General features: G+C 44.6%; 1 protein-coding gene across 4 annotated transcripts in view; it reads left to right on the top strand.

Annotated features, from left to right (window-relative positions):
• The window catches only part of SETBP1 (SET binding protein 1), a 119,736-nt gene that overhangs the window by 87,532 nt on the left and 9,674 nt on the right, over nt 1-22,530 (top strand). For 2 of the 4 annotated variants that reach the window (XR_013943344.1, XM_080573394.1), the window contains one exon: nt 1-22,530. This exon is cut by the window's left edge and continues 27,653 nt beyond it. The exons of 1 other annotated variant lie outside the window; for it this stretch is intronic. The gene's annotated coding sequence lies outside the window, so the exon portion shown is untranslated. One more of the 4 variants, XR_013943343.1, reaches the window with a different exon arrangement.

Raw genomic sequence — 22,530 nt, 5'->3', positions numbered from 1 at the left:
TTGCAGATTATTCTGTTTTGTTTTCATCTTATTAAGGTTTAAATGTAACTTCTTTTAAATGCCAGCAACTTGTTTATGTTACTTTGAGTTATCATGTCACGGAAACCTACCTTTCATTTTCAGGCAGAGTCTCAAAACTCAGTATCTTGATTAATAAAATATGAAGAGTTTATGCTATCTGTTTTTCCTGGTTTGAAAGAGCAATTTTCTGTTCCTGAGAAGACAGGTAGCATTACTAAGAGGAGGAGGGTTATTCTTCCTCCCTGTGCTAGGGACTGGCCTAGGGAATAAGATGCATGGACTGAAATCTCAGCCCTGCCAGAGACTTTCTGGGTGGTGTCGGCTGAATTCAGATGGCATAGCCTTGCATATCCCCAAGTCATGCCACATCTGAGACAGTCACTCCAGGTCTTTCCTAGACAGCTCTCTGGAGAGGGTGCTCTGTTGGCTATAGATGGAGCCTGGGACCAGTAGACACTTGAATATCTAAGTCTGATAACACGAATCCTTGTCTTCAAAAGTTGGTCCTTCTCCAAATTCATCTTAAATGGGGGTAGCAGCCCTTCCTTTTCACCCAGCCTTCTCTACCCTCCTCAGGGCTTCTACATCTCAGCATATATATATTTTTATAATATTTTTTAAGCTTTAAGTCACTGCTTTAATGGGAGTTTGTTACAAGTAGGATGTATATATCATACATATATACAATGCTAAAATAACATAATCTGCACTTCAGTTTTAATGAATTTCATACCTCAAACCCAAACCCAAACTATAAAGTGGATGTAAAATCTAATCAAAATATGGACATTCACATGGCATCCTGTGGATACTTTGAGCAATATGAAAATGAAATGTTTCATATATGTACAAACATAATGCACAATGGTATGACAAAGAAATTAGGTATATTTTCTGATTCAGATGTGGAAGGTGTTAGGACTCACGTTGTATAGCTTCTTTCCACTATTGGAAAGACAAATGGAGCTTTATTTATTTTTAATTGAAATCCAAGATTTTCAAGTAGATGAATGGCTCCAGAAAGTGTGAAGTCAAGACAACAAAACCATTCATCATGACGGCATCACGAGAGACAAGTTCTGCAGAAACCTACTCTTTGGGCCCCAAAACGTGAAACAACAGAACAAAGCTTTCCTCTCACTTTTTCATGGCAGATGGAGTTAGGGGCTTGCAGAGGAGCTGTGTTTAATTTGTTTGTTTGCTTTGGACCTGTCCTAATCAAGGGCTTTTGCTAGCTGATCCCTTTCCACCCCCACCCCTTCAACCCTTTGCAGACTCCCCTGCCCTTCTCTCCCCTTCTCTTTTATTTATTTAAGTTGTGAAAAGAACCAAAGGGGGTCCCCAGCATCCCACCGTCTAGGAGAGCTACTTTCCCTACGGGGCTGCAGATGCCGGGCAGAAAGGACTCAAGCAGGCAGCGGTGAGGCGAGGCGAGCGTTATCAATCACTCAGAGTGTTAAAAAAGAAGAGGGAGCAAGAAAAAGAGGGAGAGCGAAGGCGGGGAGTGGGGGGGGGGGGGGGGGGGGGGGCAGAGAGCCTGAGCTGAATTGGAGGAATTTCCTCCCCCCTGTTGCCGAAGGGAGGTTTTTTTGGACATCTGCCCAGACACATGCCGAGTTAAAGAAGCGGGATAAATTCTGGAAGAATGAATGGGGCGAGAGGAGGGGTCGGGGGGATGGAGGGGAGCGCGGGCTACAGGGGGCCATCACGGCCAGGCGGACAAAGGAGGTCTGTGGGGGCAGACCAGAACAGCACCATGTGTGTGTGTGTGTGTGCTTGTCTTTTTGCTTCTCTCTCCTGCCGTACATTTAAACCACTGGCTCCTTATCACATAGCAGCGAGAACTCTCCATTGGGCTGTGCCGGGCAGCTTGTCATCTCCTGAATCTTCCTCTGTATTGCCCCGAAGAGGCAGGTACCCGGGTGGATGGAAGTTGTAACCAGATGGGCTGTATCAGGGCTGGTAAACACGTTGTGAACAGCGAGGGTGAGACGATTGTTTGAGCAAAACTCATCGTGAGCTCTCTCCATCTCACGTCTCCAGGCGAGGTTGCGTGACCTTCTGAAAGATTCATCGAGCCAGGCAATTTCTGAGCACAATTCAGAGCGTATATGGGCAAAATTGTGTGGTCAGCTTGGATAACCCAGACGAAAGGTCAGATAAACTGCTCTGCCTGCAACAGACCTGGGATGTGCAGGTCGCTGTCTGGATGGCTTGTTCCTGCGGCTTCTCAGCCCCCGTGGTTTCAGGATGTCTGTCCTTCGGCTCTTTCAGTTTAGTTCCTCATCCAACTGATCCCTAGCCCTGCTGGAATACAGATGTGGGCTAGGACCCATTCAGATGATGAGGCTACCAGCAAAACTGGACCAGCAGCAATCCTTGTTCAAAAGATAGAAGAAGCAGCTGGACATGGGTAGCAATAACCCCTTCCTCGCACCCACTTCAGGCAAAGAAGTTTGTTTCATCCTCTCAGGTCTCTGCTGGCTTTAAGAGCTATGAATTTGTGAATTACTCTGAATTTGCTAAAGGGTCTGTGTAACATCTTAGGTACCTGAGGTAAATCACCACAAAGTGCCTCTGTGAATGTCTTTCCCAAACCCAACGGCTCTGGTTAAGAGTTCAGTTTCTTGAAGCCTACCTGAAAGCGAATCGCACTTGAAGCAGGTTCTTGAAGCCTTTCCGTGGATGAACTTTCCTCCTTTCATGTTAATACCAAGGACAACCATTTATGCCCATACAATATGCAGATTTCTTAAATGATACGTCTTTGGCAAAAACACTGACTGATTAACTCACTGAAAGTCCACATTACCTGGAGGCTGATTCTGGCTAGATCCCAAACTGAAGTTTGATTAGCTGTGATGGCTCCACTCAGTGTTTAATCACCTCACTCTTCATCACATTGTCTTTTGGTCCAAAAAATGCCCCAGTAGTGTGCTACCAAAACTTCCCTGCAAGTTTCAAGTTGTCTTTTTTAGAGGCAGTGGTTACTAGAAGCCTTCTTAAAGGTAGAAATTTTCTCCTGAGATTTTGGTGAGAAGAAGACCCAAAAGTATGTTTGGTCCATTTGTTGTAATCATTGTCATCATCACTCACTTACAATAACTAGAAATATTTTTTGTTGCTACAAAGCGTAGTTAAATCAGTCTGCTGGAAATGGAGGGTATCCTTCCACCCACCTCAAGAAACAAATAAACAGAGGTATCCCCACAGCAGTTTAAAATATATCATTTTGATTGCATAGAACAAACACTGATTTAATTCTTTCCTGAGTGGGTTGCTCTAACCCCTAAACTAAGCTGGAAGGAGCTAATCTTGAAAAGGAAAGGTGAACAAAACGGGTTCAAGTCTGGAATAATCATTATCATTATTTTGCATTGGGATGCAGTGGCTTAAAAAGAAGCAGTGGAAGACAATAGTTATGTTTTGACTGCATCTAGCCTCTGCTGAGGCTTGCACAGGTATATTAATTTAGTTGTTTCGTTTGTCTGCAGCGTAATAACCTTTGCTTGGTAACAAAAGATTCAATTAGACATTCAAATCAGTTCATGTTTTGCACCACAGAAAAGCAGATGAGCTTCAAAACAAAAAATCCTTAAAAACTTATAAAAAAATAAAAATAAAAAATCCTTTAAATTTTAAAAACAAATCGCCAGTTATGGTGCTATTGGGAATCTTAATCAAGAGAAGCACATTGGATGTGTAGATCCAGATAAGCCAGGCATTAACCAGATGTTGGTGGGTAATATTTAAGATGGCCAAAAGTATGGGCTAAGCTTTTAAGTGTTGTAAACTGGAATAGCTGTAGGAAATGCTGCTTCTGTTCCCAGCAAACCCGGACAGTTTTGGCCAATCCAGTCCAAGGGCTGGACTAGGAAGTCTGGGAGACCTGCAAGTCAAAGGAACGGATCAAACGCTTAAGGGCATGAACGTTGGGGCTCTGAAAGGTTCCAAATCAGATTGTTCCTCCAAGGCAAATCTGTCCTCCATTTCTCCCAGCCGTTGCAAGGGAGCTTTTAGGACCATTAGCTTGGTCCTAAAAATGGTCCTTTTAGGACCATTTTGCTGGTTTTATTATCTTTGTGGGTAAAATCATGATTTTGTGACTATGAAAATCAGGTTGGTAGGGGACAATTTGTATTTGAACACAAAGATATGCACATCAGGGTTATTAACCGAGCATTCCTCCTTGGTGCTGTGCTTGTGTAAAGGGGAGACTCAGACTCTGGTTCCCCCTGCTGCCTCACTCCCAATGAACAGGATTTTAAAATTTGGGTTTACTTCTCTTTTGAATGATTAGAGAAGACCTGCTCCCTTGATATTGGAGCTATTGAAATAGGAAGTTGGTAAGCACCTTGCTGTGGCTTGCCCAGCAGTGCTACACCACCTGCTATGGATCTGGAAGAGGATTTCAGCCTCCAGGCTTTCTGGCCGCGTCCCTTTTTTACAGCCCTGGCTTTATATTTGTCTCAATATTATAAATAAATATAAGTGGGAAAAATGAGGAGAACATTCAGAAAAAACAACTTATCTTTAAAAATTTGCCTGTTTTAGCTATCTAATGTCAAACCTTTAAAGCACACAGTAATGTTTTCCACAGGTACTGCTTGGAGGGCTGGTCTATATAGACCAGTACACATTTTGTGCCAGGGCAGCACTCCCTTCTTTTATCAATGTAATGTAACTGCAGTAAGTCATGTAATATCTAGCTTGTGCACAGTTCTGCTAATTAGGATGCCTGTAAAGATATATATATTTTTTTCCATTCTCACGTAACTGCACTCTAGAAGTCTGTTTACCCTGCTATAATTCTATCCATGTAGCAAGAGCAGTGCAGCTTCTGCGTGGTGACTAATTCTTATCTACATAAGTTTATGAGAAAGACAACTGCTTAGCATCCTGAGGCTATGTTAGCTTGCCCAGTGTGTTGTTTGTATGGTGTCAGGGTGGTCAAGCCACTAAGTACATTGTTGTGTGTGTGGAAGGGAATAGAGACCCAGATTGCATCTGCCTAAAGTTTATGAATTAATCTACAGCTCTATGCATTGCCCACGTGGAAATAAGTGGCCCCTAGCACCAAAATTTGGTCACCCCATCAGAGCATTGACCAAAGGTACCTCCTCTGTTGGAGGTGGAGGGTACTGGTCCTTGAACAGAGGTGTTTCCAAACCAGAATGGGGCTTTAGTTATAAAGGAGAGCGGACGATCAATTTTCTTTCCACATATTCAGATGGGATGCTTTTGTTCCGCAAAGTTGGTATGCAGCTCCATCTAAATAAATACATATTCCTTTACGGCCCTTTCCCAGAAGGGATCAAATCTTATACACATCGCTGCTGGCTCTTTTCCCGATGATGGCTGGCTCAAGAGCCGAGCCCTGACCCCATGTTTACTAGCTACTACCGATACTTAGCTTAGGTATTGAGCGTAAAGAGTGGACTTCTTTAAACAGCCAGAAGGCTGACCTGCCTGCCCAGAGACTGGGTCTGACAGTGTCCTTTGTCGAGCTCTGGTTACAACAGTGCTGGCAAAGCCACCGTTGTGTTTGGCGCTTGTTGGTTTCTGATTTGCTCGGCCGCGCTGCACACTGAAATGAAAAACATCTGGTCGACTCACACGCTCTGTTTAGACTGGTTACACAAATGCATGATGTTATGCAACCCAGACCTGCTATCCCATTTCTCCCTCTTCTGAAGCATTTCATATTTTGCTTTTAATCACATCGGACAGACGGCTGGACGGCTTCCAGGTGCTGTTGCTCAGATGGTGAGCCTTGTGCTTGACCTGTCGGCATGGGTCAGCCTGCCACCACCTCAAAGTGTTGCAAGAATGCCTTGTGTCTTTTTTCCCTCCTGTACCCATGCATGTGAGCAGTGCTAGCTCGTGCCAGGAGACCAGCTGTGTGGAAGATGGTGAAGTTCCTTTCTGAAACACAGTGAGCTAGTTCAGGCGATGTGGTTAGCTCACACACTTCTCAGGCTTTTCCCATCTGACTGCAGGCTTCCCAGTAGACAGGACACAGCTGATAACCCCTGTCTCCCAGCTTTGGAGTAGCCTGTCTTTCCCCCGACGCCTGCATGAGATGATCTACCTGGGGGAAGCATCACAGCAGAAGGAGTTCAGCACGGGATTTCTGGATCTCTTATCCTCCTCTTTGGTGTGCTTTTGGTAAATCACACAAGTGTGCATCTTTGTTGGGCTGTTTTTTCAGCTCTGAAGCAAGCAGGTTTTCTGAGCAGGGTGACTGTGAACAGCTCAACAATGGAAAATGCCAGCGCTGGCTACTTGCTTCCCACCAGGCTCATGGCTGTTGAAAATCAAGTTTAGTAGCTCAAGCTCTCTAAGTCAGCTTTTAATTAAAATACATAATTTAATGTTAGAGACCTCATTCTCCAAGAAGGGTACCATTATGAATGCCCACATCCGACCTGGATTGCTGAAATTGGCATATTGCCTCTATTACGTTAGAGATAGCAAAACCAAACTGACTTATCATTGTAATGGTTTGCCAAGCAGACACTGTCTTCATCCCAGATATAAAAAAATGAAATAATGCTCATTGGATTTGACTTATTTTGTATGTAAGCTGATGCAACAGCATAGCGTGACTGTAGGAAGGGCTGTTGAATGCAAGCTTACACGCTCATGTCAAATCGTGCAAGGCTGTCCGCAGGGAGCCAGCTGGGAACTGTGCACGATGGACCAGCCAGAACTCCAACTCTGGATGCTCCTACAAATTACTGCCACTATCCTATATGGATTACATGGTATCTCATCACGATTCTTCCTCTTTTACATATGCCCGTGTGTTTCTGTGTTTGTGTCTGCACATGTGCATGTATAAACAGCACTTAATATATAGAGGAGAGGTTAATGAAGAAAACTAATTAGTACTTGTTATCTTAGCTCATGCTGTTTTTTCTCTACTGCCCAGTTCATGCACCCTTTATAAGGGTTTCCTTTTATCCTGTTGCAGACTTTGCTACAATCCTGGGCTTCACCAGCTGAGATGGAGGAACGGCTCCTTTAATTTGCTTGGAGTGGTCCAGTGGTTCATATCTTTATAATTTTCATGCCTTCACATGAATCTTTTAAAGTCGGAAATACCCTGGTTCACCCCCTGGATCTTCCTTCCATGGCTAGCAGCTTCCGTGCTGCATTTAGACAGCCAGGGAAAACCTCCCAACCCAAGCCTCAAGGACTTCTTCCATCCAGGAGAGGAACCTGGGGTTAGCTCTGAGGTGCATGCACACACATGGGCACACACCGCTTGATTCACTATTTCTCGTGTCCCCCTTTCACCTATTAGTGTCCTTTCAAGGATCAGGTTACCTTGCCAGTGGAAATATATGAGCTCGCTCTGTGATATACCGTAACTGCAACAGCAGATCATATAATTTTCCCCCCGAAGGCTTGTTGCAGACTATGTCGAGTCATTTGTATTTATGACAGCTTCAGGGTGATTTAGTGCAACCTCACTTTGATAAAAGCCATTTAGAGCTCATAAATATGGGTGACACACTGCCTTCTTGGCTCAGATTTTAAACGGAGAGCTGCATTTGCATTACCATTGAGCTTTTGTTGTTTGGGGGTAAGAAAGGGAAGTGGAAGCAAACAGAAAATGGAAGGAGGGTGGGAAACGCAAAAGGGTGATGGAAAAATTAAGGATGCTGCCATGTTTAGAGCCTCTCCAGTTTGAAATATGCCCTCATTTCTGGGGCCCCTCCTGAGCATCTCCTTGTGGCAACCTCTGATGGCCTCAAGTGGGCCAGGAGGCAGGAGGAAATGCTCTTTGTGCACAGAGAAAATGCTCAGTGGCCGTGAGAAGGCATGTGGTGGTGGAAAGGTCCGTCGCTTTTCAATGTGTTTATCTCCTCTTTTCAAACTGTGATTAAATCATACTCACATTGCTCTACATTATCAATATTGCTGGCTTGGGAAACTTCTGCAGCCTCCCCCAGCACCCCAGCTCCTGCCCATGAGGGGGAATATTATTTTGGAGATGTCTTCATGGCCTTTCTCATTGATACTGGGGGAAAGGGCGATGGCTCGCCAGTGACCCCAGCCAGCCTCCAGCTAAGAGCAGCTCAGCATCATCCTTAAACTCTTGACTGCAATCTCCCAGCTCGGCTGTGCAGTCCTCAGACAATGCACACGCTTTCCACTTGCAGCAGTTTTTTGCAGGAATTCATTTCGCTGTATGCCCAGCTGGCTAGAAAGGAAGCGGGTTCCCCTTGTTGGGGGAACACGAATTTAGCGCTTGGTTTTCACAATAATAATAATACAAAAGACTTCCATATGCTAGCAAGTTTTCTTTTAGCTTGGGTCTTACTGTTGCGTGCTGTTTTTTCACTTAATTTCAAGGAGACATTTCTCGAGTATATTTATATTCTGTAACTAGATTTCTAAGGAGGTAGACAATTTACAGTCAACAATAAAAGATACTTAAGCCCAGCATACAGTTGTCAGATTTTATGTGCTAGGCTTAAATTGATTATTGATGGAAGCAAGTAGGAAGATTCTTCTTGGAAAATTATAATTTTTTCATAATTTGTAATGCCCAAAGGAACCTGAGCATTGCAGCCCATTGAATTTCACGTAGAGATGAATGTCTTTGTTTCATCCATGAGAATTCAAAAGAATTGTTGTTCATGTTTGTAGTCTCTGGGAGAGTCAGGACGTGAGCCCAGGTGGGTGTCTGACCATCGATCCACTCCCTTTTCTTAAGCAATCAGTGTTGATCCATATGAATGACTGGGAACTGTGCTGGGAAATACATCTAGCATATTCAAGTGTTTAATGGCATAATTCTTGATTGCAGGGAGGTGAGGAATGGGATATGCTTAGTTTTGTGTTGACAGCTATTCTGCTCATGGACTTGATGTTCAGGGGTATCGGCTACCAAATTAAACTAATCAAGCAAGGACTTAATGACCTCTGTCTGCAGTACTAATACAGATCTTTTTCACAGTTTTACAAGTGCAAAAGCTTTAGGTCGTGACTTAGAAGTTTGAACATCACTTGTGAAAGTCACCTGCCAAATCTGCACAGTAAAGACATTTTAACATATACCTGTATGTTTGAAATACAGTGAAAAGACTTAAGCTAATCACTTTTTAGGTACTTTATCTTTTCTGAGTGTTCTTTATAAATTATTGTGAATTTATTGAACATTATTATTAGTTTTGAGGTCAAACAGTATAAAGCTATCACGACATCAGGCAAAACAAATCTTTCCTACCTCTCAAGATATTCCCGCAGTGTGATGCCAGATACGTGCAGATGAATGCTGTACTCAACGATTATATCCTACAGTTCAAATAACCAGTTTATCAGTCTGCCATTATTAATGTCCTCTGAGCTGGACAGTGCTTATGTGTTGCACTGTTGGTTTGGTGCTCACAGTAGCAAACCCAATGCTTTCTTTGCAACCCTTTCTACTGACAATCAGTCCTCTCCCGACCTGATCAGGCTTTGCACATCCTCGCAGAAGTTTCAGAGGAGCACTGCACGCAGCAGCAAACCGCTGCCACACAGGCATGGCCACGGCGAGGGGGCTAAGCCCACAGAAAAGCTTTGAAGCCACTGCCTCAGGTCTTCTGTATCAGCCTCAACAAGCCTGCGGCTGCACCCCTCTGCGCTGCCTTTGGGGCTCCCACTCAGCGCCTAGGCAAGTGAAGCCAGAGGAATTAAAAGGCAGTATGCTTTTCATTAAGCAAATGAAAAGAAACTCACAGTCCCTGCCCCGAAGATTGTACACTGTAATCAATGGCAGCATTAATGGGGAACTTCAGTGCACTCGGAGGAACAGTAAAACATGCCTGATGGGGCCCCGAAGACGAGACGACCAGTAAACTACTTACTCGGCTTCAGTTTCATTAGCCATTAGAGCAGGCTAATGGCACTTACCTTACCCCACCAGAGATTAGGTAGTAGTCGCTAGCACAGTGCTCTGGACGAATAATAATAATAAAAAAGGAGCATCCCAAAGGAGCATCCCATCCCTCCCATTCTTGACTTCTGCTTGCAGCAGGTGAGGAGGTGTCCCAGGGCAGTGGCACAGCAGCAGCCCAGCCTTCCACATGTTGCATCCAGGTCTGGTTTCAGCCCCAAGCAAGCACCGTTGGAGATAGCAGCTGACATTTGGCACTGCACAGAGAGCACTGCAGTGCTTGGAGCCTGCTCTGCAGCCTGCACAATGGAACCCGTCCGTGGCAGGCACACATGGGGCATGGGGCAGGTTGGACACTGCTGCACGGGGAGGTTCGTGCAACACCTCTCTGCACCGTGCCTGGCTGAGGCTGCTGCCATTTATCTTTACATGCAGTTTTATTAAAAGTAGGTCCTAGAGCAAACAGACTTTGCCGCGTGGCTTTTTTCATTAAACGGGCTGTTTTGGTCTCTGCTGACTCGAAAAGCCAATCAAGAAGCCCTCTGAATCTTTGATCCATTTTTCTACTTAGCTGTTCTCTAAAGGCTCAATTTCCTCTCCTGTCATGCTTTAGAGAGGGGGAAAATACACATACTGGTCCCCAAGTTATAATACAATTATTTGGTGCAAGGGAATATTTTTTTTTCCACTTGAATAAATTAGTTGTTAATTAAAGCTTTTTGATGTACTGCGAAAGGAGTTATATTTGATACCACCAGCTGTATGCTGTTTGATTTATAGTCCTTTGGGGTGTTGTTGGTTACAGCGATCCGTTCCTCCCCCTTCCCCCACAAAACACACACACACACTTCAAAGACCATTAAGCTTGTACCGTGTTTTCAATTAGAAGGAGAATCTTTTGTTGTTGTTGTTGTTTTCACTTTTCCATCTCTTGCTGTAAAGTTGCAGTGGGAACAGAGGAGCAGCATTCCCCTACCACGACGCCTTCCCCGAGGGTGAAGTCCAGTGGCAGTGCAGACATCGGCAACACCACTGGGGTAAAGGCTCTGGGGGCTGGTCCTAAACATGCTTCCTTGGCTTAGCATGGTGCTTCTGGAGCAGTAGGCATTCCCAGAGGATTTCCTCCAGTCTCCGGTTCAAGCAGGTTAAGCTGCTGCTGTGAGAACTGAGTCTAATTTCCAGGTAACACATCAAGTATTTGGAAGCTGTGTGATGTGTTTGAGTTGAAGTATCACTATGGTCTTCAACCTGGGCAGGACTGGAGACTCGGGCAGGGAAGAGGATAAGGAGATAGAGGACCTTTGGTTCAATATCTGGGAATTGTAGAGAACACAACAGAAAATGGTGGTGGAAGAGGTGGGTTCTTTCTTCTAACCCTCTGCAAAGAGTAGCTCAAACATGAAGTGCCTTTGGTGCTCTTACTGAACTGGTGGAGTTGCCCATTGCTAGTTTTCCAGAAATTCCTCAGCCCACCTGCTCAGCTGTGACTGTCTCACTGGGCCAGTGAGGCTTTGTGGCAGGAGGACGTGGCATCCGAAAGGACTGCCCAGAGGCTTCCTCTGTCCCATACCTCACCAGCAAGGAAGAGAGTGGGCTCAGAAGGGCACTGGTGGGTTTTGCCTCCTTAGCATGGTGTCACATGATGGTTAAGGAGGAGCTTTTCTGTACGTGGTGCTGTTTTCAGTCAATTCCCAGCAGGGTGTGCATTAGCAGTAATGGAAGTGGCTGGGCAGAAAGCGCATTTCTTCACCTTGGTTTGCAGTTGGGCTCCTGTGCCTGGGAAGTGGCAGGGGGACTTTCAGTGCTGTGGACTAACACGTAGGGCACCTGTTAGAGACAATCCAAGCTCCATTGAGCAAGGTTAACATGGCCAGCTCCCCATACAGAGGAGAGAGAAAGCCCTGCTTCTCCAAAAATCCCTGTCCCAGGCCAGGCTGTCCTACTGCTGCCATTTAATTTGTTTTAATCTGATGGGGGGGGGGGGGGGGGGTGGAGGAAATGGGTCTTAATTAATTGCCTTCTACTCCAGGCTCGAGAGGAAAACCCGCTTCAGAACAAATTAATGCAATCAAAATCTGCAGGTTGTGAGGCTGCTGGCAGAGTTCCCCGTCTGTGAGCAAACGAGTGCAGGTTTCCAGCTTTCAAGGATGGGAAAGGCATTCCTGAAAAACGGTAGCTGGAGGCATGGGCTTTCAGTGAACAAGAAGAGTAGGGAGGCTTCCTCCTGTTCCCTGCTTACCCCAGGCAACACAGTTGTCACGGTGGCCACCAATCCTTTCCATACCTGAGGAGTCAGAGTCAGGGCTGAAGGAAGGGGCTGGATGATGGCGGAGGGCAGCCCTGCTGGAGACGGGTAGCCAGAGAGGAGCAGAGCTACCTTTGCCACATCACCAGGGAAAGGCTTCTTTGCTCTCACTGCAGCAGAGCTCCATCCTTCCTCTGCTATCCATCTATTTATTTATTTATTCAGAAAAATAGCATTACTTTTCCCTGCTTGCTACCTTTGCTGTAGTGATGGGGGCCAGCAACACTTGCCTACAGAACCCAGATTCGGGTGTGCCATGTTTATCATGTTTTTGAGAACCCTTTTTTTTTTGCTTTGCACACAGTGCTCTGTATGGTTGCACATTCATGGACTTGCCAGGGGGTTTTTAGGCCACTGAGATTGGCAGGAGTGCTGGGGGAATGCCCACCCATCTCAGCATGATGGTAAATACCTTCCAGTTTTAGTATTATTTAGCTTGTTCCAACAACCTATTCTAGGAAGGATTTATTTATCTAAGGATCAGTTTAATGTTCTTGTTCTCAGGACTGTAGAAAATACATTTTCTCAGTTGCTGAGGGACTTTCTATTTGTTCTATATGTTTGTTGTTTTAGTCGGTCCTACAGAAGTACAATATTTTCAGCTTCATAATGGAATTGATAGCAGAGCACAAAAAGAGAGATTGTTCATGAGGAGTTTTATGTATTTTCCCTTAACGTTTAGTTATTTTGCAGTTTCTTGTTATTTTCTCTTTTATCTCTTTGGGTTTAGTTGAAGAGGGGAAAATACATGGTTATCAAATAAGGAAATTAGAATTTTGCATATATGGAAGAAAATACATGTTTTCAGTTGTCTTCATGTTGCCTTCTCGCTGGAAACCAGGATGGGTATCTTCTGGATCTCTCCGTTTGCCTTATTTCTGCATTACTAATTGAGGATTTTGAACCAAGACTGTCTTGACTTTAGTTAGCAGAAAGGAGTAGGCATTCAAGAGTAGGAATAACATCTCTGCCAAGCACTCAGACAAGCTATGCTGAGCTTGCCCTTGCATGACACTCTGGTGGTGCTTCATACAAGTTTGCAGCAAGGTGCTATATTCTTCTGAGCTAGCTGAAGAGTTGATACTATTAGATTGTTGATACCAAGCAGCCAGCCTAAAATACTGGCTGCTGAATTATTCAGACATTTGGAGAGTGAGGAGAGAATAAAAATGTTTATTAGCTGTGCACATTTCTGCAGGTATATGGACCCATCCAAAGTTATGGGTGAAAAACAGAAAACCAGAGTGAGGGGAATGATGGAAAAGAGAGAAGGGAGAGTATAAATGTGGGCTTGGAAGAGGGCAAACCGGCAGCACAAAGCAACAGGGAGGTGAAGGAGGGAGCCGGAGAGGAGTGATTCAGGGCTGTGTCTGGGTGTCAGAGTTATCCTAGAGGGATGGGGAGGAAGAAGCAATACGGTGAGAACTGGGCCAAACTGTGAGCAAAGCCATGAGATGAATTTATTTGGGGAGAAACAGAAACGGTCGGTGTTGTTTGTCCTCCTCCTGAATAAGCTGCAGGAGCAGTCAGTGGGATGTGTGTGGCAGGGCAGTGGCAGTGACTCCAATGTGTGGGTTATTTAACGTGCTCCTGTGTAAAACACTTTCCCAGTTTTGGAGACCACCTTGTTTTCTTGCCTATGAAGATGAGTATTTTTATGTTCCTAACATTTTCCATTATCAAAGGTTCTCATGACCTCTTTATTTTTTTATTTTTTTGTAAACAAAGCTGTAATATCTCCATTGTTTGAAAAGGAGCCTTTGAATTTTGGCAGGGACAAAAGCTCTGCGGCTGAAGACATGCCTTTCCCTTCTCCCATGAAACTCCCCTCCATTCTGACTGAGTTATGAGCTGTTCAAGATCACCATTCCCCATTTCTCACTTATGTTTCTCAAGAAAATGCTGGCAGCGGCTCAGAATAATAACTGAACACGACTCTTCTGCAGAGCTGGGCCCACGTTGCTGCCAAAGTAAAAATAGCAAAGGCTGCATGGAGAACTCCCCGGGGGCTTGTGGGGCAGGTGTAGCAGCTTGGCCAAGGGAGGAGGAGAGTAGGAGGGCTGGCTTGGCCTCACCTCACCACATCCCTCCCTCCCCATCACTGGCACCTGGCCCGCATGTCCCCCTCATGGCACCACTGTGGAGCAGGGCACACCCGCTCCCAGTTGCTAAAAGGAGAGAAAACCTGTCTCCAAGGCATCCTCCCCTCTCACTGGGGTCTAACCCCTTGCAGTCTCCCACCAGCAGCTGTTGTAGCACTGCGAGCCAAAGGACTGCATCCCCCCAGTGATCTCCAATGCACAAAAGGTTGTCGGCACTTTTGGACCCAAATTAATTTCAGGGCAGAAGATAAAGAGCAAAGCTCTTGGGCTGCCAAATTGTCCGGCTGGAAATAAGGAAGCCGGGATGATCAGCTTGTCCCTGTTCATCGCACGGCGATGCTGCCAGAGAGACACCCACTAGAACAGAAAGAAGTTTTCATAAATAATAGCCATAAAGTTGGGAAAATTCTATTTTTCCTGCTGCTTGCAGTCTAAACATCTTCCTTGTTACGGTGGTCAATGTAATAAACAGACAGGAAGTGTGTATATCTGTACACACACACACATGTTAGATGACGTACATTTGGATGGCCGTGTAAGCATCACCATACGGGATGTAAGCGTGTTTAGACTTAGGGAAATGCAGATTACATTTTGCAGTGGTGCAGCGCAGCCCAGCAGCAGAAACCAGCCCTTTTTAGAGCCAAATCTAATCAAAATGCATTTTTGTTGACAAACACACGAGCAAACTGTATGTTTACATACGTGCACGCGGAGCCGAGCACGTCGGTGACGCTTGTGTAGCGCCGGCGGCCGCGCGCAGCCGCATCTGCCCCTCTAGAAGTGCTTTATTTCCTTCTGAATAGCCAGGGGACCCCCTCCCCGGGGCTGGGGGCTCCGTTTCTGACAGTGCACAATCGCGTTGCTCGTTGGAGTGCCTGTCATTAAGCAATGCGCTGATTATTCTGGCAGCTCCGCTACACAAGTCCCCACGGACAGAGTCAGACATGGAGAGAATTGAATTTCGCCAAGGACGGGGCTAAAGGTCGTTACATGCAGTGGACAGCTGTGTCTAGTCAAATCGAAACTATTGCTCCAAGTGTTACCAACAGAATAGCTGATAGCTCTGTTGTCAGTTCATTTACACTTGCATCCTGTTACAAATTAAACTGAAATTGGGGAGCACTGAAGGAGCATAAAGTAGGTTTTCTGCCAAGTGACAATTCCTTATATCACCAATTTCCAAGTGAGGCCATTACAGGTCATTGCTAGAGGGGGTTGTGATTTCCAGCACGGAAGATTTAGGATCCTGATTTTCTGCCATGGGCAAAATTCCCATTAGCACCTCCTCTCATCTCCTAATCCCATAGGTTGAAAAGGAAATGCAAAGCTCTGGTAACTGTCTTCTTTTCTCAGCTCTGCTCTCAAAGAATAATATAAAGTACGGAATTGTTCCTTCACTTCTCCCCCTTTCCTTTTTTTTATTTTTCATTTTTTATTTTTTATTTTTCTCAATCACAGTATATAAATTCAGACAGGAGGAAAACTATGAAGTGCCTTGATTATGGACTCCTCCGTATGGAGGAGGATGGCAGGGCACAGCAGCAAGAGCAGCTCAGCAGCAGCGCTTGTAGACGGTGTTCATTCCAGCCGAGTGCAGCATCTTCCCCTGACCCCACTCTTAAGCCTCTCCATCAGCAGAGCAGAAAATGCCTTCTGGGCAGAAACACAGCCTCTCCCAGGATCCTCAATGGGTCCTAGCAACTAAGCTGAAAGCCTGGGACTTGACCACATTTGGAATAAACTTGCCCAAAACCATCAATGCTAATTAGCTTGTGTTATGAATGGATTAAGTGAGACACCAGCTGCAACGGGGCATTTTGATTTGGGTTGTGGCTCGGTAATTAGATGCACATAAGCTGGCTGGGGAGCTGTCAGTCAGCAAGCAGCAGCTTCCTTGGCCGTGGTAGGAAGAAGAGCTTTTCTGTGTCCCATCATCTGTTCTACTGTGAACCTTTGGGTGATGTACTAGTGATCAAACACAGCATTCAGCATGAACCGAAATTCTCCCTTGAGCTACAGCTGTGCAACTTGGTGACTTCAGAACTTAGCTCCTAGAGCAGCTGAGCAACGCTATTTTATTTATATTGCAAAGTGCTTCTCATCTGATGGCTGTTAATGTTAACACCATTCTTCCCTTTGATTCATGCCAGCCTTTCTCCCTGTTTTTTTTTGGTTTTTTTTTTTTTTTTTTTTTTGAGCACATTGATGTTTGGAATGGAGTTTGGGGGAAAATGTGTTTGGTGCTGTCATGAAATTGCCCAGAACAATACTTACGATAGAAGAGTATTCAAAATTGAAATTGCATGGGGGTGAACATGTACAACGCTGGTGGCATGGACATTTACGGTGGCAGGTGCCCATGCCGCCTGGCACCCAGCTGGGAAGGTTGTCCTGAGCTCCCTGCCTAGCCAGTGGAGTGAAATAGGTAACCCTAGTGAGATCCACCTATTTCAGGCATCATCAGTGTTAGGAGGAGAGGAAACACTATAGGGAGTCCCTGGTGGTTGGCTTGGATGAAAATGTGTTTTTTAGACCTCTGTTTTTAATAGATGAGTCAGGAGGTAAATTGTGCTTTTCCTCCCAAATCTAGGGCTTGAATGAGAATAAAATAATCAGGCAGCAACTTTCTTTAAAGTGGGGAAAGGCTTAAAGTAAAAAGGCGATGTGACTGTCTGACACAGAGCCTTTATCAGCTCCATAAATAAAAGGCATATGCATGTAATGGCTGGCTGCATCTCAGATTGCAATACCAATGTTTTAAAAGCCTGCTGACGGAGCATCTGCTTATTTCATTACTCCTCCGATGTCTTTGCAGGTAAGTCATGCATTATACAGTATCATCTCTACCAATGCATGACTGGAGAGGACGGTGTGTAAAAATTTGGAATGGTCCATCGCTTTCCCTTACCTTTGAGGAGAGAGAAACATGAGGAATGATGTACTCAGCTAATAGGTGGAATTTGTGAAATAAAAGCATATTTGAAGTGAAGTAGGATTTGCATTTTCTTTAAAGTAAGGAGAAAACTCTATCTAGTCATTTAGTGAGCTGGTTGCATGCACAGCAGAGCGAACATCATTTTCAGGAAACTCCCACTCTGAAAACTTACCGGGGGTCTCAGTATTAGTCAGGTGAAAAAGAAGTGTCAGGCATTACTGGAAAACAAGTATGGTGGTGAGTTTCAAGATATGCTGGTGAGCCTCGGTGTTGCAATAGCATTTTGAGGAGCCCAGGTACAAATTCAGCCTGGCTGACCACAGCCCAGCCTGTCTTACTTTGCCAACAGCAGTGTGGCAGAGGAGGTCCACAGTAGTCCCACTGAGTTTAAGCGTCACTTTAGAAGTGGATTTTGACCCAGAGTTTGTAAAATATAGCTCGTGGGAGAAGAGCTAACTGTCTCCCAACATGTGTTTTTTTTTCAAATGGACAAGTTCACTTTAGCCTCCAGCTGTGTCTCAGCACCGTGCATTACAAATGCTTCCTTGGTGTCAACTAAAAACACTGGATCAACACTCGATCTCAACGTCTTGGTTTTTTTTGTTTTGTTTTGTTTTGTTTTTGTTTGTTTGTTTAAGCAGTATTAGCACTCAGTAAGAGATGATTTTGGCTTGGCTGAACATCAGTAATTCACCATCCTCGAGCACTCAGACGTAGACTTGAGGATGCCCACTGGCTTTTCTTGCAGTCCTCCTCCCTTCCCTGGCCATGTGCTTTTGGGTTGATATCCTGTAGCAGTAAGAGCTTGCTGTGTTTCTTTGGGCACCTACTGTGCTTGATTATGGAAGAAGACCCCATCCAAAAGCTGTTTTGTCACTGAAGGAAGGGTCCTGAAGGGAGCATCCGTGATACTGTGTAACCCTCTCATGACCGAGCCCTGGCACAGGCTGCCCAGAGGCTGTGGAGTCACCTCCTTGGAGATCTTCAGAAGTCTCCTGGATGTGGTCCTGGGCACCCTGCTTGGTGGCCCTGCTTGAGCAGGGGTTGGACCAGAGGGACCCAGAGGTCCCTGCCAGCCTCAGCCAGACTGTTATTCTGTCATCCAGTGCTGGGCAGTGAGACATATTCACCAATCTACATATACGCTCAAACCTGTTGTAGGTCTTTTTATTTTTTTCTCAGAGACGGTGAAAAGCTGTTAGCCATCAAGCAGCTTATGTGAAATGAGTTTCTGGGCCTCTGTCCAGTTGCTCATACCTCACCCATTTGATATGCACACAAAAGTTGAAATAGCTGCTTCTGGATCCAGCAGATGTAAAGGGGATGAGCGTCATAAAGAGACCCATGGAAGTGGCTTTCAGTTCTGGAGCAGACGAGGAGGTAGACAGCAAAAGAGTTTTAGCTTTATAGGCTCTCCTAATTAGCATCTGCAGCTGAGGAAATACCGTAAGACATTTTCCACAAGTATTCATTAGCTGCTGGTTTTTTATAAGCTTGGTTAGACTTTGTACACTTTCTCCCACCATCCTGTCATGTTTGCTCTTGACAAATATTCCAGCAAACATGTTTTTGAGGCGGAGTGTTTGTGGAGGCTGCAAATTCTGGAGAATATTCCTGAATAGTGCCTTTAATATTCCCACTGGAAACCTGCTTCTAGGGATTGTAATGTCCCTCTGTTCAGGAGACAAACATTGCCGTGTCGAACAGACATTTAACAGCTCGTGAATTGGGAAGAGATCAAGAAGAGTTTTTAGAAAGGAATTTCAAATACATATTTTTAGGCAAATAGCAATCTGCTAATAGTTCACAAATCAACACTCTGAATATGTCAAATGCCTGTCTCTTCTGCAATGCCCCATTTCTGGGATTTAAGTTCACCAGCAAATTTTGAAAGCAAAACCGAATAGTTTGTTTGTTATTCTCCTCAGTTTCTCTCTGTGAAGAAAAGATTTATTTATTTATTTTTAAAATCTGGTATGCTTAGAATAGCTTCTCTAACATTGTTTCTTATTGACTGATCTCTAAATAAGAGACTCTTGCTCTTGACTCCTGCTTAGATGAATGATTTCTAAGGCTTTTCTTTTTGTGACAGCGATGAATTGGTCGATGTTTGTATTAAGCTTTCCTAAGTGCACTATTAAATGGGCAAAACTTCAACAATAAACAAGCTGACTGGCTCAGTGATAAATTGAAGAGAGGGGGAAATGTGTATTTTTAGACAGAAGAATCATCATGGAAATTGTCCGATTGCTATGCAGTTGGAGAAGGACTATGTGGAAATATGCTTCAAATAGGTACCAGACATCAGCTGCTCTTAAATCAATGAGACTGTGCTTTGGAGAAAAAAAAAAAAAATCAACAATAACAGCAAAACCATGTCTGGTCAATGCCTATCTTGTCCTAAGGCTTGTCTAGGATCTAAGCATTCCTCATAGTCTTGAAAGCAAAACCTTCAGATTTTCGTTGAAGTGCTCTAAATTTCCCTCTGTCATTGTGACTCGCAAGCAGGACTGAACATTTTATCTTTCCTCTACGCAATAAAAAGGTAAGGACAATTAAAAATGCAAATAAAAATAAAGGAACCCTCAGGGACCTTTGTGTTGTTTTGTCCAGGACTGGTGATATTATTAAAAAATGAGTCAAGACAAGCACATTCCCAATTTTCCCCCTCGTTCAGGGGGATATCGTATTTTGTAGAGGGTGTTATTTGTGAGTGGTTATTTCAGGTGAGGATGGATGGCATCTCTGCTCTGTTTTTGTCAGTGAGGAAGTGGGACCTGAGTCCTCTGCATGGGGGCAACCTCAACCCTGTGTTTCCAGCCTGCCGCAAAGCAGTGCACACTGGCAGACCCCAGAGATAATTACCAGCATTGCAAATTGCCCGACACGTCTCCACACCCAAGGACGTATGTATTTGAGCTGTGTATTTGAGCTGAAAGCACAGGGGAGCATTGGGTTCAGGGTCCAGAGCCTATTCCCAGCTCTGCTGCTGCCCAGCTCCAACCCACGGCAAAGCTTCACCTCTTCCCCAATCTGCACGAAGGAGATAGCAGTATCGGTCTCGCAGGGGGTGCTAAGAAGCTTAGTTCATTAATGTTTACTAAGTGTTTCTAGATCCTCAGATGGAAGGTTCTATAAACAGGCAAAATATTACTAATTGCCAGCTTACACTGATGAGTAAAGGGAAAACAAGGATGGCTGGGGAAGGAGTAGGTGAAATTTGTGATGAGACCCATCAGTCTAGAGGCTTTAAGTTAAACAGTTTAGCCATCTGACTTCCCATTATCCTCACCTTAAAAATCTCCTGTCATTTCTCTTGGTGCAATATTTGACCTCCAGTTTACTTTGGGGAAAATCAGGGCACGTCTGAGTGTGAGAACCAGGCCTCCTATGCTAAAGAATAAAACATAAGCCTAATTTGGGTGACCTTTCCTAAATTTACACCATGAGGTTGCACTGATGTAAATGGAATGAATTCTGGTATGCAGAACTAGGATTCTGTTCAGGGTTTACACCAAAATACATCGGAAGAACAAATTTGCACATCTTTACAGCTGAGAAGCACACCATGATACTAATGTACTAATGTTCAGAGCATTTCAGAGTATATGGGTAGGGTTTTTTTGTTTATGTGGTTTGGTTTCATGTTTTTGTCCTCTTCATTCAGCTCTGGCTGGGAACAAGAGACCGCCTTATTCAGTCCTTTTCACTTTCTGAGTTTCCTGCAACCCCACAGCAATTTCGTGCTTGGGTTCCCAGTTAACTTTTTGTTGGCATTTTGTGAGGCATCGGGAATCAAAATAAGTTGTGTAACTTCAGTAGTTTGTATTTATATATCGTGTTGTTTGTATATATTTTTCTGTAAAGCTTGATCCTATAGGACCAAGATCTGTGATAGGTTCCTTTAGAAATTAATCATGGACACAGAAAAGGAGATCCTTAGTTAGTGCTCTTCACTCTTTAAAATACACCACCTTATATTTTTTTTCGCATATCACAGTGTTAAAAAAAGGAAATAAATAGTAGCGGGTAGCCATTTCCCACTCGTCCTCCAAAGGGTGAAATCCTCATCTGGTATAAATTGGCATAGCTCTATTCAAATCAGGGCAACACCATTAATTCACTCCAGCTGAGGCTCCAGCCCTACAATGCCAGCAAAGGGAGTGAGTTTTGCACAGGATGGTTTTTCAGGCTGGGTGGAAGGTTTTGCTGTGTAACTTAGCTATGTGTCTAGGCTCAGTGCTGTGGGAAACTGTCTATTTGACATCTGCGGCATACGCAGCAAATGCTTTGGCAGTTAGAGTTAATGCTTTTTGAATTTGCAGGTTGTTTACTTTCAGCTTGAACGTGGATTTGCTTTCAGCCTCAATGGGAAATCTAACATAAGAAGTAATAGGACCAGCCATCTGTCCAAAAGGGTATGAGAATTCCTGGTTTTGAAAACCAATAATGGAGATCAGGGACAAGTTCACCATGTGTGTAATCTCTGGCAAATTATTGGTATGCTCCTTAGATTTCCAACCTGGGAGTCAATCCCGCGGGAGCAGAGTGAGGAAGGGCAGGTTTAGGAGATCAGACCTGTAAAATGAACATGGTCAGCATCCCTTTCCAGTGGTTGCTTCTACAAACAAGCACTGTTACAGTCCTTTCTTCCTCTGCTCTGATTTACAGCCCATTTTGGCGCATAAACCGTGCACCTGCAGAGCGGTCTGCTCAATCGTCGCTGAAACCTGGGGTCCCATGGGAGCAGTAAACAGCACAAGTGAATGGGAACCCCGATTCCTCGCCAACGTTTCCTGCAAGGAAATATCAATCTCTGTGTTAGTAACAGGCAGCGAAAAGGGTAATGACTAGACAGATTGGGTCACTTTTTCAAAAAACTCAGGGCCGGATTTCTCAACTCTTGAGAGGGTCCAGATTTTTTTTACTTTCTTTCCTTCAAGCCAAAAGTTAAATCCATCCCTTCCTCCCACCAGCTAAACTAAGAAGCAAAAGAGGAGCCAAGCTTTGACAAAAAAAAATGATCAGCATCCTCCCGCTCTTAGCAGGACGCGATGCATAGATTTTGCAAAGAGCTCAGCACTCAGCGTGCAACAGAGCTGCTCCCGATACACACAAACGGGGACTTGGGCCTCTCCTATCTCTCTTGGTTTTGCACAAGAAGTGCTGAAACTGCAGTGAGAAGATACTCAGATGGTATGCACTGTGCTGAAGGTAAGGCCAAGCCCTTGTTTTGGAAGGCTTCGTGCTATAAACTGGTGGTCACATCTCC

This window comes from Anser brachyrhynchus (genome assembly GCF_964034855.1).
Source record: "Anser brachyrhynchus genome assembly, chromosome: Z".
NCBI classification, from domain to species: Eukaryota; Metazoa; Chordata; class Aves; order Anseriformes; family Anatidae; genus Anser; species Anser brachyrhynchus.
Note: the sequence above shows the minus strand (reverse complement) of the source record. Positions and strands in the feature narration are given on the sequence as shown.